This window comes from Pocillopora verrucosa, chromosome 6 (genome assembly GCF_036669915.1).
Source record: "Pocillopora verrucosa isolate sample1 chromosome 6, ASM3666991v2, whole genome shotgun sequence".
NCBI classification, from domain to species: Eukaryota; Metazoa; Cnidaria; class Anthozoa; order Scleractinia; family Pocilloporidae; genus Pocillopora; species Pocillopora verrucosa.
In genome coordinates this window covers 3,976,571-3,992,445 of record NC_089317.1, presented here as the reverse complement: position 1 = coordinate 3,992,445, position 15,875 = coordinate 3,976,571, and the positions used below count along the sequence as shown (strand labels likewise).

The 15,875-nt window shown below is 37.3% G+C and overlaps 1 protein-coding gene and 1 pseudogene across 2 annotated transcripts in view; both read left to right on the top strand.

Annotated features, from left to right (window-relative positions):
• LOC131779387 (NLR family CARD domain-containing protein 3) overlaps positions 1-15,875 on the top strand; it is a 172,209-nt gene that overhangs the window by 97,505 nt on the left and 58,829 nt on the right. The gene's annotated exons all lie outside the window — the stretch shown is intronic.
• Positions 1,753-12,502, top strand: LOC136281539 (NACHT, LRR and PYD domains-containing protein 12-like; annotated as a pseudogene).

Sequence of the window (15,875 nt, the reverse complement as noted above, 5' to 3'; positions counted from 1 at the left end):
TAATGCTCATAAAAAATTGATCGATTCTAAAATAGAACAGGACAGTTGTAAATGCATTTTGACCCTCTCGATGAGCGGTTTGGCGTACAGTTACACATGATTTATTTCTGTGTGATTTGTTGAGGACCGACATCTTTCAGTGTACCAATCTCAATCAGCGAAATAGACCAGTTTGTGCGCACGTATACACTATAGTACATGAAGAAGCCTAGAACTTAAGAGAAGTCAATAATTTTCAAGAATCCGGCGACACAAGCAAAAATTCAACTTTTTTTATTTGCTCCAAAAGACCCTTTTGGTGAATTGTTTTCAAAAATAATATTCAAAAGTTCCAGCGAGTTTTTATTTTAGCAAAAAATACGAAAGTTCGAAATCGGCCAAAACGTACCTAATTTGCATAATTTATATCGGGCTTTCAGTGCATTTTCACAACGCTCGTACTAGACAACGAAAAATTATCTTGGATTCATTTTTTTCATCCCTTGGAATAGCTCTCCAACTATATTAAAGTATAATGTAAAGTACATTATATTTTGTATTCCGTTTGTACGCTGAATTTTGCCATATTTCAGACGACCATAACATCGGGGGTATACGAATGTACATAAAATAAAAGAGCTCTTTTCAACGAGCAATTCTTCATGTTTATCATGTAAAAACGTTATTTTTGGCCCGTGAAAAGCGAGCGCGCCAGACCAAAATATACAGCGTGCATTTTCACGGAGTTCGGCTATTTTCTTTGCTCTATTCCTATTGCAAATCACACGCTATTGGGACAAAACTCGAAGTTTTTGGTCTCTACTTCTGTTTTGATTCATTTAAATCTATCAATTTTAACTTAAAAATTACCCTACCTTTATTGTTAAGGGAACAAACCACCGTTTTAGGTAAAGTTTTTGAGTTTATTTTTCTCGAGTGCTAAATAAACAAATCGCTGTTTATAAAGATACCAACTCTGTCGACGTGTTTTTGGCTGAAATTGGCCCGTCGCTTATATTGTTCTTTAATTTATAATCTATCCCACTGGCATAATTTAAGAGCAAATTACAGGTAACTATAAATGTTTTTGTAAATACGTGAGTGTGAGCTAAATAAAATCTTCGCACACATAAAATGTTCGAAACATGTAGCTGTCGCAAGAAAATACTTGCTTGTGCCTGAACCTCGTGTATACATTCGGTGTTTTGTTCGGTTTCTTTTATAGATTTCTACTAATGTCGCTGTAATGAAAATAGCATGTTTGTGTAGCCCAGCTGTTTAGATACATTTTCAGGTTGGAATTCTATTTGAAAAGATTGTCAAAGAAATCTGAGAAATAATGCAACATATTCCATCTCAGACACTGATTCATGGATTACCGTAGTAGACCACTTTCTAACCCTGCCGAGAAATTATTCTCATGCAACATATAGAGAAATGCACTTATGAATATGTAGTCCATGTTTTTGAAGTAGATTATATCTGCAGATCTCAGATTCCCCAGCTAAAGGTATCCTGAATCAATTTCCACAACGCAATACAGTTGGTTGGTGAGGTAACCCGCCTAGGTGGGGTAAGTCACCTGTCCATATAATTTCTTACTTTATTTTGATCACGTTTACAAGATAGGTGGGGTGACCCGCTTAGGTATGAGGTTCTTTTACGGACAAAATATCGAACATGGATACATAAATGTAAAATTAAATAAATCAATTTCATCTGGAATACATCGATTTTGGATGTCATACATCGATGTTGTGCAGCATACATCGCTTTCCTGACTCATTCATGCGTGACCTTATATAACTAAAAGATGTTCAATAAAACTAAAAGATGAGGAAGCGGAAATAGAAATGACCGGAAGTCAGATTAAACAAGAAGCCCCGGAAACTAACACTTTCAAAATGGCTGAAATAGAGGCAGATGATCAGAGAAGTTTGAGAAGCACTATGCAAGGTGCACGGATTTGGCTGCCCTACATGGTTGATTTCTACTTCGAGAGACTTACTTTACATTGTTAAGCAGACGATTCTCGCCAAGGTAGAGTCATTGATTTACTTTTCACCTCGATTCCTGAAACTACTAGCGAGGAAATAGTGGCTTTAGTGCCAAATTGTTAAACTACGTAGCTTTTTCCTTCGGTCAGCACTTTCCGTTTGTTGGAAAACAGGTTCATATTTTCGAATCCATTGGGGATTGTAATAGTTGATATGTCTACATTCACCAGTTTTTGAGGTTGAATCCGTTATTTGTTTCCATATTGCTTAATTTGGTTGGATTCGCTAGGCTGGATTTAAACATGTTAGAGTTGTTCTCTTGGAACTAAAGACGCGTACGAAAAACATGCTTATCATCGGACAAATTTTCGGAAAATTTTCAGGCTTTGACGGGTAACGAACAACTGACTTTGGATGCCAGCATCGATAGAAAATTTATATAACTCAGAACGTAGTTTGGATTCGATCCACAAATAATGCAGTTACAGTTATACAATTCCTGCGAGGTTAAACTGAATATGCATCGTGTGAAAGAAATGTTATTGATCTTCCCTTGCGCGTAAGTTTAATGTGGATTCTCTCTATATACGAAAGCTAATCAAGCTGCCTCACAACAGATGATGTTTGTTTCTGCTAACTTCAACTTGAAAACTTTGAACATTGAGTATTTCAGCATGAAAGTTGTGTAGTCACAAACAATATTTATCGAGGAGATAACTTTCATGGAATCAGAAACAAAACATTGATGTTTCTTTATTTACACTATGAAAACGACAAGTGATTGAATCTTTGCTGTCAGTGAATATACCTACAGTCCTTGAAATGGAGTACATGCAGACCAACAAAGAAACCTTTGTAACACTTTTCTTCTTATTGCACCATGCTACATTGCTTGCCCAAAAAAGTAATTGTTTTGAGTTTATTTTCAAAGGGGATAAACCATCTAATTAGTAATTGTATTAAGAGCATGTGAATGTGGCTTGTGAAAAATTTGCAAAATTTTTGCAATTTCCAATTTTTGGCAGCAGTCGCAACTAACCAGTATCCTGTGACCAAAACTTCATTGATTGACACATACATCAATCACAAACTCACCTCCCTCTATTGAAAGATAAAGAAAAATTCTTGCACAAATTACTGGGAAAGAATGGATCATTTTCAAATGATTATCTTCACAGCTTTCAGGTTTTAATGGAATCTTGCATTTCTTTCAGAGCAAAACAACAAGGCAATTTTTTTCACATTGTTGGTAGCCACTATCAGCAGGCTTCTATTCAGCTACTTTCAGCTTTTAGACATAGAAGGCAAAGACTTTGCACAAATAGAGCTTGCTTTTGAAACTGTTGTTGGTTGAGGTCTCTGCATCTGGTAGAGTGATGGTTTTGAGATTGAGACCATGTATTGTGTCTTGCCATTGCATGCCCCGAATTACACTAGCAGACCACAGTGTATTTTTCCAGCTTAAATTTTATCTAGACATGTCTTATGTACAATGACAGCTAAATGGTTAAAAAAAAAAGTGAGATACTTTGGTATACCAAAGTTTGGAAGTCTCTGAGGCAGGACATGGCTCTTTTGAAGATTAGCAGAATTTTGGTGATCTGCAAAAATTTGGCAAGTTTTTAAAATTGAGGGTTGTACTTATTTTATGCAACTTGTTGAGTGTGATCTTAGGAGAGCGCCATACTATTTTTTGTCAGTGATGAACATTGCCATTTACTAACAACAGTGGAAGACATACTGTGACCTTATGGTCAGTGTACTGGACTCTGGTACCAGAGGTCTGGGTTCAAGACCTGGCTGAGTCAATGTGTTTTGTTCTTGGGCAGGACACTTTACTCTCCCCATGTCTCTCTCCACCCAGGAGTATAAATGGGTACTGGTGAATTGTTAAGGAAGCTTGATGAAATGCTGGTGGTGGGGGGGGAACCTTGTGATGGACTGGCATCCCATCCAGGGGGGAATTGTTATTATTGTAGTAGCTTTATGCTAAGGAAACCAAGGCAAGCTCCTTCTACAGGGGGCCAATAGGCTTGAGTACAGACTCTTTTTTTGCTACCAAGAACAGTAACTGATCTCACAGGGTGCTTCAAAACTTTTCTGAAATTTTGAGGGATGTTATAGGCAAACCTTGTGGGGAAAAACGAGGAAACTTGTTTTCATCATGGCCATGATAATTTATTTCTCTTCACAGAACAGTAAATACAAAACCAAAATTGCTTGGAATTGAGTATTGCAAATTGCATGGTAAATATGTGGTTGACATGTATATATGGCTTAGAGCCAGAAAGAATCTCTTTTGTTGTTTTGACAAATGAAAGCTGTTTTATAAGTTTGATCACTCAAGAGACTTTTTTGGATTAGAAATAATCTTAAATGGATAAAAAGATTCTAATTGAAATGAACAGTAGCATGTTTTTTGTGTGGAAAATCTAAACAGATTTAATGAGTCTTTAGACGAACAGTACATTTTCTTGAGATTTGTACATTACTGTGAGGGTTTTATGCACAGAATTGTGTGGGTTCCCCCTGCCACATCTGCCTTTTTAACCCTTAACACCCTAAGACATTGGTATTCATATTCTCCACACTGTTCTCTTTACATTTCCTATGGAACAGACAAGGAATTTGTTTGACAATCAGGAACTTCTTAAATTGGTGATAATTCCTTTATTCTTGTGACCTCTACATTTGATTCATGACTGATACTGTGAGGAGAAATTAGAAGCCAATCTCTCTTAAGGGTTGAAGGGTTAAAATGGAAGACACATCACACTTGTTTTATAAATTTGTCAGGTGATAATAAATTCAATGTTAAATATGTGGAATGACATTTTGGCTCTGGGAAGTTCAAATAATGATTTTTGTGTCTATATTTCTTTTCAGAAGACATGGCCTCTGCCACTCCACCAAACCCTTCTACTAAAGGAACCTCTAACTATGCCCAGCTGTGTTGCCTTCTTGTTGAAATTGGATCACATGTGCTAAGGGAGATCTTTGACAGGGTATGTCCACCAGAAAGCCTTCACATAGCTCTGACTTAAATCCCACAAACCATGCTAAATTGCAAACACTTCGAAAGAAGAGAGTCCTGAGTACCTCACAGTGGCGCAAACTGTATCCTGTTGTCAAATCATCAGTTTCCTCAGGGAACTTTGACAGCTCCTTACTGCTATTTCTTCTGAGGAATATCTTTGGTTTGACTCTCCCTGCCTCTGGCTGGAATAACCTTCCTCTGGTAACAGACACCACTCCAGCAGCTGACATCACTTGCATCAAGATCCTCAGAGACAGAGTTTACAGCCATGTTACCAGTGGTTCAGTTGATGATCCAACTTTCATTTCCTACTGGAATGACATCAGAGACACCTTTCAGCGTATTGCAGGGGCCCGCTATCAGGATGTTATCAATGATCTTAAAACTGATTGTATGGATGCTGATATTGAGAAGGACTACCAGGAGCTTTTCAGAAAGTGGTTGAAGGATGAAGACTGCATCACAGACAAATCACATGAAGATGAAATGGTAAAAAAGGCCAGAAAGGAAGTTGACCTGGAGGGTTCCATTGAGATGCATAAAGAAAATTCAGGGAAGGAAGGTTTGTGTGCTTTACTTTTGTTGATTTTGAGTTGAACACTTTCACTTTTGTGTTGATAATGTTAGAAATAGTGGATCGTGAAATAAAAGGAATTACTTCCAAAATTTTTGTAATATAGGTACAATGTATATGTGAGAAAAGTTTTTTATATAATTATTTTTTCTTGATGATATGAATGAATATTATTATTTAAAATAATTCATAACTGAGATATAATTTTGTACGGAAGATGATAGATATGAATCCTGATTATTTGAGTAAAAGATGAATAACTCAGTGAATAACACAACCATGTATACTTGCAGAAAAAAGGGCAGCAAAGGTGTATTTTTTCCTTCAAGTATGTCTGTGTAATTTTGTATTGTTTAATCAGTTAGTGTGAACTTGAAATGTTTTATGCAGGGTCAAGCACATTGACTTAATTGTTATTCATAACTGGTCTTCTTTTCTTTGTCTTTACTGTCTTTTGATTTTCATTTGGATCAGCTACTAAGTTCTAATAAATGAATGGAAACAAAAAAAAATGAAAAACAACATTCTTCTTTTTCAGAGACAGTAAAGATGCCAGGGGAAAATACATCAGCACAGAGTAGCAATGCAAGCCCACCAGAGCTCAATGTTACACTTCCATTGATGAGTGATCTTCCTGAAACCTCATTTGCTTGGAGCAATGTTGAACTTCCTGTTGATATTCTTTTATTAACAGTGGAGGACTGTGAGTTCTTAAGTTGCTTTGCTTACCTGACAGAACCCTTTAAGAGTTACCACATCAGTACTGGCTATGTGTACTTTGGGTGCATGGGTGATGATCAAGGAAAGAAAATGAAAATTGCATTGATGAGGTGCTCCAAAGGTCCTGATGTTCCTGGCGGTTCTTTGTCTGTTTCAAAAGATGCCATCTTACTACTGAGACCCAAGGCTATTTTTTCTGTTCGTGCCTGCTGTGGTTTGAACAACAAAAAGGTCAACTTAGAAGATGTGGTTGTTTCAGCAAAGCTGATAACAGCTGCACACAAAACTCCTCCCAGCAGAGATATTGGTAACCTGATCAAACACGTGGCTGATGGGTGGAAGGCACCTTTACAAAATGCTGATGAATACAATGCCAAAGTGCACTGTGATGGAGTGGTTCTGAGTATCTTAGAAGCAAACAGATATATGATTAGGAAACATCCTGAAGCAATTGCAGTTGAAATGGAAGGTGGAGGTGAGAATCATAATAATTCACACAATTGATAAGCCAAGAATTTTTGCACATGTAGCAAGTGTTTTAAAAAAAACTGCTTTGGTATTGTCTCTGCTGGTACAAGAAATAGCATATACCATATAGCATGCCAAATTTGCAGGAATTATATTATTGTGTATTTAAAGTGATTTGATGTTTGGCTGGGGTAGGAAGATTTTCTCACAGGTGAAGGTGACTGAGACTTCTTCTGGATAACTATATTGAATGTGCTCCATCAGGATGTCATGGATTTTTTTTAAATTTGTCACATGAAAAATGTAGAAAGTGTTTTGTTAAATAGTTTGAGAGCTGAGGAAAGGTATCACAGTCCCTGTTAAACCTGAAACACCCATGCATGAGTGACCATGAAAGAATTTCTCCTTACAGTATCAATGATAACAAGCAGACAAGTAATGGGAACAGGAAAAAGTGTGAATTAGGAGATTATTGGTTGATCCAAAACTAAATTCTCCTAACTAGCAGCAGACGTAGGAATTTTATGACATAGTTACATTAACCCTTTAATATCTAGAAGCGATGAACATGCAACTTCTCCCTATAATATCCATACGTTATCCAGCAAAGAGGTAATGAGAACACTGAAACTCATCAGGTACAAGATATTACCTTGATCAAACATCAAATTTTTGTAACCAATTTACAAGGAAATGTGTAGTAGAAAAGAGAATTGACAATAAGATCTTGGGAGTTTAAGGGTTAAAGAGAATTACTAAATAGATCTTAGGTGTGAAAGGGTTAACTCTTACTGACAAAAGTTTGTCTTTTGAGAAATGTTGAAAGTTACTTATGAAACAAGGTGAAGCCTGAAGAATAATTTTACAGTCTCAGTGTACAATTTTTTTTAATTACTGGTTGAAAAAAAATTAGGTTTGAGTACCAACTAATGTCTTTCTGAAATGTGTGTGTTTACAAACAGCTTGAGTGTGAATCTTTGTGATTGAAAAATTACGTGTATTTTAAGGATGCTAAGAAAATAAGCTTAATATAAAGTTAATAGACATGATTGCTTTTTGTTTGTTTTTTTCAGGAGTGTATGCAGCAGCCCATGATTTTAAGACAGAATGGGTGGTAGTCAAGGGCATCAAAGACTTTGCAGATGCAACACAGTCTCCAAGTAAGAAATGGAAACAAATTGCCTGTGTGATGGCAGCATCTGTTGTGGCCAACATTTTGAATGATCCAGTCATATTCCAAGATTGGCCTCACTTTAATGCAGGTATTGCTTCCTGTCTCAATCTTGTCTTTTTACAAGGATAGGTCTGACTTAGATCTAAGTTCCCACAGCATATTCTTTTATGGATTATAAATCAAGATGATTTATTTAGTGATTGTTCACAAATAGGAAATTAAGTCACCCATATTTTTGATACATTCCAGTAGCTTAGACAAGGCCTCTTAACCCTTTAACTCCCAAGATCTTGTTGACAATTCTCCTTACTGTCTGCCAAATGATTCTCATTATGTTAGTTTGGAGAATGTGGTATCAGATCAACTAGTAATCCCATAATTATTATTTTTCTTTATTCTCATCACTTGTCTGCATGATATTGTATAGATATAGTAAGGAGAAATTCTGTCTTGGTCACTCATGGGAGTGGTGGGAGAAAATGAATAACAATTCACTCCATGAGCCAGGTGAACTGGCCTGTACTCTATAGTTAGTTTGGTTTATGTAACACCACCAAACTATGGAGAATTCAGAGGCAAATGACATCTGCCAAAGTGATTTGAAGTGATTTGATATATGTTCTTGGGCCAATAAGCGACAAATCAAATTGTTTTAAACTAAAAAAATTGATTTATCCAATGCTGCCTGTGCAATTGTATTTTGATGTTGAAACTACTGGAATGGATGGGGAAGTGATAAATGCCAGCATACATGTTAATGGTTTTTTTTAACCTTTTATGGAACCTGACATGTTATTAGTTTGAGATGAATAAATCAGATTTCAAGTAAATTTCTTAAGTAAATTGGTTTAAAGAGACAACATTAATCTTTTGTTTATTATTTCATTTAGGTGCCAATGAATTACCCTCTCAAGGTAAGTCCAATATGTTTTGATGAGTGTAATAATAGTGAACATGTGAATGGTAATGATAAACAGTGAACTTATATGCCACTATTTTAACTCTCATAATCAGATACTGTAATCAAATGTTGATCCAGGATTTTTTTCGAGAGAAGGGGGTCAATTTTTGTTTAGAAAACACAGACTTTTTTTTTTACTCTGAAACCACAATAGGCCAAGACTTCTATCTAGAAAAGTAATTGTTAAATGCTTCATATTGGATAGTAATATGTGATCCTGTTGTTTCAAGAATTTGGATGTCAGACAGGTGGATCTGATGGGGGTAGGGCAAGGACCTCTTGGAGGGGGGGGGGCCTTCCTCCCCAAACCACCACCAATTTTTAACTATTATAGGGTCCATGAGTTGGGCTCTGATATCCAATACTGGAATTGTTTCTCTGTTAGACACTCGACTTTGAAATTTACATTCAAGACCAGGCTTCCAAGGTGTATGTGTGGTATTAATGTGCCTTTAGTTTGTTATACTTTTTTCATCAATAAGAGTTAGATCAATATAGCCTAAGATCTTTGTCTTAAGATCTTGTCTGTTAATTGAGCTGCCCTCAAAACAGTTAAACCCTGTGGAGTAAGAGTGAAAGTACTTAAACTGTTATCCTCGTGTTCATATTGTTCATTAAATATGTTTCTTTTTTATATTTTAGCCGTAAGTGCCTACACTTCAGCTCTAAAGACTTCCATCATAGGCCAAACGGAGTTCCAACCCAAACTGCTTGCCTCTCGGACGATTTCCAACGCGAAGACAGACGAAATATTCACTAATCTTCTCATACAACATGGAAGAAAAGCCCTGATCAGGAGTAACGATGACGAGACATATTATTCAAGAAGTGAAGAGCTTGAGTACTACGGAAAAGTCAGCGGTACCCCAGTCAAGCACGCTAGTGAAATATTTCTTGGCGTGATTGATGATCAGGAGAGTGCTAATTCTATTCTTGTCGTTGGAAAAGCAGGGATTGGGAAATCCCTGTTTTGCCAGAAGGTGATTCGCGATTGGGCCAACAACGAATTATTTCAAGCACAAGAAAACACTGAAATCTCCAATTTAAAATTTGTGTATTTGCTAACTTTCCGTCAGTTGAATTTGCTTGAAAATAACTGTGAGACTTTAAGAGAAATCTTAAATTGTTGTTCGGTTCTGGATGACAAATGTAACATTGATTACTCTACATTTGAGTACATTGTAAAGCATCCTAAGGAAGTTATGATCATCCTCGACGGCTATGATGAGTATTCACAGCAAAACTACATCGCTGGAAACTTAGAAGAACAGCATCCCAATGACGCTAGACGTAAAATGCCGGTGGCCGCCTTATGTTCAAAACTCATCAAAGGAAAAATCTTGAAAGGGGCTATCGTCATGATTACCTCGCGACCTGATGAATCAGACAAGATGGGAGGAATCCGTTTTAAACGATACGTGGAAATTGCGGGATTTTCGTCAGAACAAGTCAAAGAATACATTGAGAAATACTTCAAGAAAAACGAAAATATGAAGAACGCTGTACTTAAACATGTCATGAACAATGAGAACCTTGTCAGTTTTGCTCATATTCCTATGTTCTGTTATCTGTTGTGCTTTGAGATGGAGTATATCCTAACCGAATCAGAAAATCCCGATGACCTTCCTGTCTCAACAACCGACATTTATACCAAACTTATTGATATTTTTGAACTTAAGCACTGCGCCGAGTCAGAATACAGACAGAAAGAAATTACTGAGCACTTCAAGCCCCCTCCTGTCATCAAGAACACATTAGAGAAATTATCAGAACTAGCGGCTAAACTGCTGGTTGAAAGAAAGCCAACTTTTGATGAAAGCGACATGGAAGGCGATTTTGAAGCAGAAGAAGTCAACAAACTGAAAGGTAGCGGTCTTCTTTACTGTAGTCAGCCTTTTAGGACTGCATTGATTACAACCAAGAAACACTTTAGCTTCACACATCTGACCGTCCAAGAATTCCTAGCCGCTCGTTGGTTTGTAAAGGAAAATTGTGTTCCAGACGCGCGATGCTCTAAAATGGTTTTCCAATTCATGGCCGGTCTTTTGTCGAGTGAGGGAAACGAGGAACTGATGGAAAAACTATTAGATTCACCCTTAATGGTTGGTAATCTTAAAATTACGTGCCCCATTCTTAAAACGGAGTGTCTGATTGAGTATCAAAACAAAGAATTCGCTAAAAAGTTCATCAGGAATAATTTCCAAGCGTTTTGTAATTCATACGGCGTCATGGCTTATGGACATTTATCAGATGAAGTCTACATTGGAGTATCATTCGTGTTGGACATTATCAGTGAACTAAATAAAGAGGAAGCTGGAGAGGCACAGCTCAAATGTTCTGATAAGTTCGTCACAGTTAAGAAGTTAGAACTTTACGAATCACAGCTAACACTGTCTGGAGTACAACGACTCTGTAATTCACTGAACAATGAACACTGTCTTGTGTCTGAGCTGGAGTTTTTCGGGATATATAGTTATAATGCACATGATGCATATGATAAATATGATGAATTTGTTGATGTTTTTAGTAGATTAGTAAGGACGTTAACCACTCTAAGTCTGGGGCTAGTTAGGGACGCTGATGCCGTTGTTGCCGGTCTGTGTAAAGCTTTACAGCATTCAAGCTGTAAGTTAACCACAGTAATAGTCTGGCGCGAGGGAGGTCTCCTTGAGACCGAATTTGCCAAAGCTTTACAGCATCCAAGCTGTAAGCTGACCACACTAACTCTGCAGGATTGTGGTATCACTGATACCGGTGTTACCAGTCTATGTGAAGCTTTACAGCATCCAAGCTGTAAGTTGACCACACTAACTCTGGAGTGTTGTGATATCACTGATACCACTGTTGCCAGTCTATGTGAAGCTTTAAAGCATCCAAGCTGTAAGCTAACCACACTAAATCTGTGGGGTATTTCTATCGGTGATACCGTTGTTGCCAGTCTAGGTAAAGCTTTACAGCACCCAAGCTGTAAGCTAACCACACTAAATCTGCAGTATTGTGGTATCACTACTACCGATGTTGCCAGTCTATGTAAAGCTTTACAGCATCCAAGCTGTAAGCTAACCACACTAAGTCTGCAGGATAGTTATATCACTGATACCGTTGTTGTCAGTCTTTGTGAAGCTTTCGATCATCCAAGCTGTAAGCTAACCACACTAAATCTGCAGGGTTGTTATAACACTGATACCGATATTGCCAGTCTATGTAAAGCTTTACAGCATCCAAGCTGTAAGCTAACAACACTAAATCTGGGGTGTATTAATATCGATGATATCGTTGTTACCTATCTATGAGAAGCTTTACAGCATCCAAGCTGTAAGCTAACCACACTAACACTACCTTCGATAGTTGATTATGAATGTGGTGCAAGTCTTAAAACTATAACTGAAGAGCTATATAGACACCGACCAGCTTTAAACCTGTTTTTTGGGAAGGGTTATTAGCTTATATAGTTTCATTAATTTTTAGTAGATTTTTATATTTAAACAAAATAAATAGTTGCAAGTCAAATCTTAATTTTGGGTCAAAGAGACTTACCAGGAAGAAGTATTTTTAATCACCAGAGTGAAAAGCTACGCTCAATATAAATAGAACCGCAAAGATTTGTAATAAAAATTTTTTTACCGGCGAAATTGTTTACTGTTCTTGGTTTGTGGGTGTAGACCACTCGAGAAATGTGACAAATAGGACTTGGGGTCGGGAAAGAGGTGGGAGGGTAAGCTTCGGTCAGGCTATTGTGCATTTAAGGAAGCTTTAGGACAGGAACGTTAGTTGAAGTTTCTTGAGGTAAGAAAAAAGAGGAAAATGTATCTTCCCTTTCACTTGATTCTGATTTAATTTTTGGTGAAATTACACCCCTCTGAGTACGGCTAAAATAAGACGGTTTTCTTCTTTTATTTTCATAAAGCAACTATTTTTCGTTTTAAGTGTCCGCCATTACACTGAACCAATCATTGTAAGAATGAGTCATCCCAGGGGCCCATGCAATGGGCTCCTGGTCATCCTCGTTTGAGTTATCCAGCTATGTTAGGTTAAGTTCCAGACGAATTACATGTAGAGAGCTGGATCGGGAGATATTATACGAGGTTAAACTTCTCATTTGAGAACCCAGCTTATGTAGTATGCACCGCCGGTTTTAACCTTTTAAGAGGAAGATGCCGTGCTGTATCCGAATTTAGATTGGTTGACAGATTGGACATTTAATGTTTGGCTTCACAAATTAATATCTCGAGTCAGCTCTGTTAGTGCCGCTCGACGAAGAAGCGTAATGGTTATGGCGGGCGGATTAAACGGAAATTATTATTTTTTTAAATTAAATTCAGGTGGTATGGTTAGCGTTTTGTAGGGACGGTGAACTTAACACTGAGCAAGTTTCTAATAACGTCAGAAAGCTATTGATGCTCTTCCTTAACGAGGCCGCTCTACGTCAGAGGCTCCACCTCCCCCTCCCCTCTCCTACCTCTTCGCTAGCTTGCTCGTAACCACTCGAGCACGTACAAAATAAACAGGTTTTGCTATCTATAACAGTTCTTTTATGAACTCCATGGCCATTATTCACGTCAGTAAAGTCATTTCCATACGTACTGAAAGGAGAGACAGCCAAACGCCGCCAATCTCGCCAATTACTCCGCTCTGCAGAGAAACAGCTATGACTCGGAGGACGAAATTCCATCGTCCATCATAGCCACCATGTTTTCTGACAAATCCAAGTAAAAAGAATCTAGTCAGCCACCAACAGATCTTCCTTTAGAGCCTACAGGCCTAAACCAGCTGCCATTAAGAAACAAAACAAAGCAGACGAGCTCGCACTTTTGTAGGTCAAGATCAACGAACTTACAACTTTCTTTAATGTATTTTCCAAGAATGAAACTAAAAAGAAAGAGTTGTAATTTATCCAAATGTCTGTTTACTGACTCTTCACGCGTTAAGCCTACACGGTCTCCAACACAGAGTAAGAAACGAGCACTTTAACACAAAACTTATAAAACTCAGTACACAATTAAAATGAGAACAAACAATGAAAAATTCATAAAGAATTTACCTGATGAAAACCTTACTGATCACGAAATAACTTTGCTAGCAAAAGGACCAAAATTCATTTCAACTCGCCCTGTACCGGTTTCATGTAAAAGACTCCTTCAAGATTTTAGAGACTTAACTCGCTCTATGCGCCTGTGATACGTATTTGCTAACTCAAAAAGCGATGCTTATCCGTTCCACGTCAAATCTAAATGGCAACCAGCACCGCAACCGTCGGTTGTTTTAGAAAATCATACGGAACGCACGAAGCTAGAGATTGCCTCTACAACCTTTTCCAATCTAACAGCAAAGCAAAGACAAGCATTTAAAACTCTCAGCGCCAGCAGCAAGATAAATCTTAACAAAGCCGACAAATGAACCACAACTGTTATAATGGATACTAAAAAAAAACAATCCATAATCTCCTAACACAGTCAATAGCATCCGAAACAGTCACAAGAGTCAAAACGATTGTCAGCACTTTGTTTACTAAAGAATGCATTGACGACATGACCCATATGTGGCAATAAGTTTTGCTGACTCGCTCTTACAACCGATCGTTCAAAAACAAGAGTCTTACATTAACGATACTAATCACTTTATAGTCTTCATCGAAAACACCCCATTTCCAGAAGAAGCGGTTTTAGCTACTTTCGACGTTTGTTCCCTCTACACTAACATTCCCCGGGAAGACAGAATCAAAGTCGTCTCTCAATATTATATGAAGAGCATTGTTAGTCAAAATCTCTAGTCCCGACGACAATTTTGGGAGACTGATTCTTAAGGAAGACTTTTTCAAATCAGCAATAAACACTATATACAAACACTTGCAATAGCTATGGAAACAAAAATGGCGGTAGCTGTTTCAGTTATATATTCATGGCTCATATTGAGAAATAGCTACTAACTAACTGCAAGCCACATAAACCATTTCTTTGGAAAAGATACATTGATGACATTTGTGTGGACCATTCCCGAAACCGAAAGCAACAACTTCATTGATTTTGCTAACTCGTTCCAAGCCACTTTTGCATATATTTTCATCAGAAAAATTGTTTTTCTCGGTACTGAAGTTTTTAATGGACCTAGATTTATCGATAGTAAAATCCTTGATGTTTAAACATATTACAAGCTGATAGAGCGTTCCAATTTACGTACTTCTCTTCAGGCCACCTTTTCAGTGTTAAAAAGGGTTTTGTAAAATGTGAGGCATACTGAGAACAAACTCGGTTAAAGAATCTTTTGAGTTAAAGAATAAAGAATTTTTAAGTTGCTTTATAGAACGAGGCTACCCTCAGGACCTCGTCGAAAAGATCTTTACCGATGCACAATTCTCATCACGCAACACGGCTTTGAAAAACGAACCGAAATCATCTAAAAAGATTTTGCCGTTCGTTGGTACTTTGAACCTTGCTAACCAGGATCTCAAAAATACCCAAATTGTTGCTTATCGGAAGGTCAGGTGTCTTAAAGATTCTGTTGTTAGAGCACAACTTCCTTCACTTTAATTACACAGCAGCATTTTAGAAGTTATACACGATAAAGGTTTAGTGAAAATATTACAAGACAAAGCAATAATTTCTTCCCTTCCCTTCTAATAAATCCTACTTCCTCAGGATAACTCCTCCTTCGGATTTGGCGCTTCAACAATAACAACAACAACATTTATAACTTATAGTGCGCCTTTTCTATATAATTAATCAAAAGCATATTACAATACAAATAATACAAATAATAATAACTGAGTAAAACTATATGTATACATAAATATATATATAGTTCGTGTAGTGTGATCGTCCGGGTGAGTGTAGTTCTGAAAAGAACTGTTGTTGGTGACTGACGTTTCGACTACCTGTGTGGTAGTCATCTTCATAGTCAAGTGAAGAGTAGTTGTCAGTCGATGATGTTATGATGTTATAAAGTCTGGTCCGAAGCCTTTGACACTC